The sequence below is a fragment of the Vanessa tameamea genome, chromosome 2 (assembly GCF_037043105.1).
Source record: "Vanessa tameamea isolate UH-Manoa-2023 chromosome 2, ilVanTame1 primary haplotype, whole genome shotgun sequence".
In the NCBI taxonomy this organism is placed as follows: Eukaryota; Metazoa; Arthropoda; class Insecta; order Lepidoptera; family Nymphalidae; genus Vanessa; species Vanessa tameamea.
Genome location: NC_087310.1, coordinates 8300105 through 8304798, shown reverse-complemented (window position 1 = coordinate 8304798; position 4694 = coordinate 8300105).

Sequence of the window (4694 nt, the reverse complement as noted above, 5' to 3'; positions counted from 1 at the left end):
AGTAATCACAAATGCGTTGATTGGTTGATGACAGATTTCATTATAACGTTTAAAAAAAAAACGTGGATTTATTGCAACAGTGATTAATAGTAGATAAGTAGGGACTTAGTACGCAGAGTCATAAATACGTAACCTGTCAACACCAATTGAAGACATTGGCGTTGTAAGATATATTAATCATTCCTTACACCGTCAATGCTCGACCAACCTTCGGAACTATGTTTTGTATGTAACTAATGTTATGTCCATTGTGTGTTTGTAAAGTCACGTGCTTACTCACCCATTTAAACCGTCATACAATGATACTAAGTATTTCTGTTCAACTGTAGAACATATGCTGAGTAGATGGTTCATACCCAGACGTGCAAAGCCCTACCAACGAGTAAAAGTTCAATTTTGGCGGTAATGTAGCTGAAAGTAATTGGTACTCTGGACGAGCTTGAACTTTTCTTTTTACGCTAAGTATATGTCACTAATTTTACAATTTTAAAAATTAAAAAAAAAAGCCCATTGTAAAAGTAAATAACTATATTAATAAAAGAGGAGACGTTTTTTGTGTTCACTACCTGAAAAACTATTAAACTTATATACATAAAAATGATAACATATAATGATTTTGAAATAAATAAGAAATAAGGGTATATCGGGGTTTTTTTATAAACATCGTTGACTACTGACAGTTTTGCTTTTAAATAAGTGTACACTTTATACTTATAGCTTTACTTAAGTTACAACAATTGTTTTGACAAATCACTTGGGTGCACTTACATGCAGATATTTCTCGAGTTTATCCTTAAAATTACAGGAGTTAGAGTTGTGTGTAATCCGGGTAATATATTCATAACTAAAAAGGTAGCCGCGAGCGGAGCCCATTAGACCCCAAGGAGCGATCGCCGGACATCGGGTGGCACTTACTTATTGCTTTAAACTCATGTTTTATTTACAAAGTTATTTTATTGTTATTGTTCGTATTACTGTTTAAGGGGAATCTTATTTAAAACCGTATGAAAAAACTCGTTGGTAGTTGTACAAATGATAATACCTAAGTACAGTAACAGTACCTAAGTAAACCGGATTTCCAGGGTGGTTGTTAGTGGATACTCCTCTCAATCTTTTTTTACCCGATCAGGCGTCCCGCAGGGATCGGTGCTGGGGCCAATCTTATTTAATATATTTATGGATGACGTTGTGCAAATTTTCAAGCACTGCGAATGCTTCTTTCTTTACGCTGATGATCTCAAAATTGCAAAACAGATAAAAAACCAAAATGATGCTTGCCTACTACAGGAGGAATTAAACGTTTTATTCGACTGGTGTGGAAGAAACGGTTTAGCCCTCAATACAGATAAGTGTAAATACATAAGATTCTCGCGTAAAAGTCATCCAAACTCGCAGATTTATAAAATTAATAATAAGACGTTGAAAGAGGTGGACTATATCAAAGATTTGGGGGTTGGTTTCGATAGTAAGATAAAATTCCACACACATATCGACAAAATATCATCTAAGGCGTTTCAAATGCTGGGTTTTTTAATAAGAAATAGTAAAGATTTTAAGAAACCACAGACCAAGATTGGCCTTTATTCTTCCTTGGTTAGATCTGGTCTAGAATATTGTGCTCAGGTCTGGCCTCCACACTATGAAGTACACATCAAATGTATCGAGAGGGTTCAAAAGCGTTTCCTATGGCACATTGCATATCAATGCAATAAGGTAAAATAGTTGTCTACATATCATAGTCGGTTAGAATACTTTAAGCTAAATAGCTTGCTCGATCGGAGTCATTTGTTGGATCAGATTTTTCTTTACAAAATAGTTAACGGTACATTAGACTGTCCCAACCTCGTAGAAAAAAATAATATTAATGCACCCTCAAGGTTTCCCCGCGCAAGTAAATACGCTCCTTTTTCGATTCCACGTTCAAAAACTAATTTGGGACAGAATGCTATCATAAGTAGGCTACCTAGACAGTATAACCTACTTATATAAAATCAAAAAAATTATGTAGACATTTTTTCGGACAGTCTGATAAAATTTAAAAGCAGGATTGTAGCAAGCTTTAAATCGCCCAGTATGAATTATAAATTATAAATAATAATTTAAAATAATGATCACTATGTTCTTCAATATCGATCACGTTTATATTATATGGTTTACGTTTTGTATTACAGTGTGTAGCTGTTGCACTGTTGTTCTAAAATCTTCGTTACCTATAAAAAGTTACATTTTTTCTTTTTTTTTTTAATTTTTTAGTTGTTTAGTAATTAGTTGGTAATTTGTAATTGTCTTGTCTTTTGTAATTTGCATTTTTTACATTGTATTATTATTGTTAGTATTTTTTTTCTGTCCCTTTTTGTATAACATAGTAGAAAAAAGTTATGTTAGGTTAATAGATAAAATTGTCCTTTTCCATGCCGTGATAACTTTTAATTGAAACAACACTTAGCTAAATATGTAATTACCTTTATTTTTAACCTATAAATGGGGTAAGTTGTCCTTAATAATAAAATTAAAAAAAAAAAATAAATAAAAACAGTCGGAATAAGAAAAGGTTCGTCACCTTAAGATCTATTTTCGTGTGCTCAATATGAGCGATAATCTGCTTTACCGATTGAGTACGACATATTGCGTCGCAATGTCACTGTAAGTCGCATTTAGCAAAGAGTATAATAGCGTTTTAAAGCTATAATAATAATAAGAAGAAGCAGTCAAACGGAATGACAATTACCAACTTTGCACAAAACGTCATAGCCCCATCGTGAATGCTCGTGTAACATCGGAGATTAGGACATGATCTTGTCTCTTATAAAAGAGAGTACATAGTAGTAATCCTACTTCCTACTAATATTTTAAACGCGAAAGTTTGTGTGTATGGATCTGGCTGATTTGTCTGAGGTATGGATGGATGCTTGTTACTCTTTCACGTAAAAATTACTGAACGGATTTGGATAAAATTTTGCATACAGATAGAATATGTACTGGAATAACATCTTGGACTTTTTTTATCCTGGGAAAACATAAAATCTTTCGGAAACGCAGGTGAAACCGCAGGACGGAAGTAGTAAATAAAATAGTAAAAATAAATAGTAATTATGATAAAATTTATTCATTTAAACAAATGTTATTTATTTTATTAAAAACGAGTATATCCGCCATTCATATCAATCACAGCTTACAAGCTGTCGCTGTCGCATTGATCCAACAAGGCTAGAGTATATTATGTCGGTTCCTCTGAAGCCCTCCCAAACACTTCGGCAATGTTCTAAGACAGCTGCTTTGGTTCCCTCGTTATTATTTATCCACCGCTGCACCATCAGACCACATAGATTTTCGTTAGGATTTATATCCGCCGCTTTTGCAGGCCAAGGAATCACCACCACTTCCCTGTGCCGATGGAACTACTCATCACACGTCACGTCATTACATTAACCGTCACTCAAAATAACGGCAGAATAATATTACAAGCGTTTTTATTCTAATTGTTGTAAAATTGTAAGATATTGCAAGAAAATATATGACACTGACAGACTTTGACAATTCAGTAGAAGATATAATATCTAATTTAAATCTTGTAATGACTTATTAAGCCATTAAAAAGGTTTCATATCAACATAGGACACTAGACGTTGTCCAAAGATTTTACACTATTTTGAACCAAGTTATCATACTATGTTAGTTTAATTTTATATGCAATTGTCTGTTTAGTGCTTTAGTTTCATAAGGTACTAAGAGTTTACGCCTTGATAAAGGAATGAATTTGAAAACTGACGAAGGTTTTCTTACTCTGACTGTACATATTTATTTAACTTCCTGTTAAAATATTTTTTTCAAATTTAAAATTAATATGTTTTCTAATTTTCGTATTTTAGTTATTATAAATATATTTTTTGTTGTCAATTTATAAAATAAGTGTGTTTTTATAGTATTATGTAAATAAAATATACATGATCGGGTACCTCGAAATAAAAAAAAGGCGGTTATGTTAGGTACTTAAATCCGATAATTAATAATATTGCCGCCATCATAGACAATAAAAGGCAAACCAATCACAGCAAAATATTAAAAAGGATAAAAAATCCAGCGTTAGGCTGAATAGTGCTGGGCCTGGATGTATCGCGGGGCGGCAAGCGGGCGCCCATTGGTCGCGCCCACCCGCATTGGAACGGGAAAACATTTCTCCGATTTTCCTCCTAGTCTAAATTTGAAAAGCTTTTAGCGTCATCCTGCTGTCACTTTGATTATTCGATTTAGGCGCTACATTCACGTATGTTTCATTTGTTTTAAAATGCGTCAAACAGACATGATGTATTACACGGGGGACTTAATGAACCTTTCAAAATGAAAATATTATTTATATATATGGTGTAAAAAATGTTATGTAAAACATTTCATTTAGAAAAAAATAACCTATTTAAATATTATTTTTATTGTGTAGGGATATGATTTCAATTTAATTCGTTTAAGAAAAATATAAATGAAGTTAAAGTTCTATGCAGAGAACTCCATAATTTGGCTTTGATCTATCACTTTGCGAGGATCGTGACTGACTATAGTAAAAGAAAGAAACTTTAAGTAGTAAATGGTGGGTGCATTAAGGGGGGAGGCGGTGGGCGGGTCACAAGGCGGGGCGCAGGGTGCTGAGGTGCGCTCGGGCGCCTCGGACTCGCCCACCCGTGCTCGCAGTCGCGCCGCAC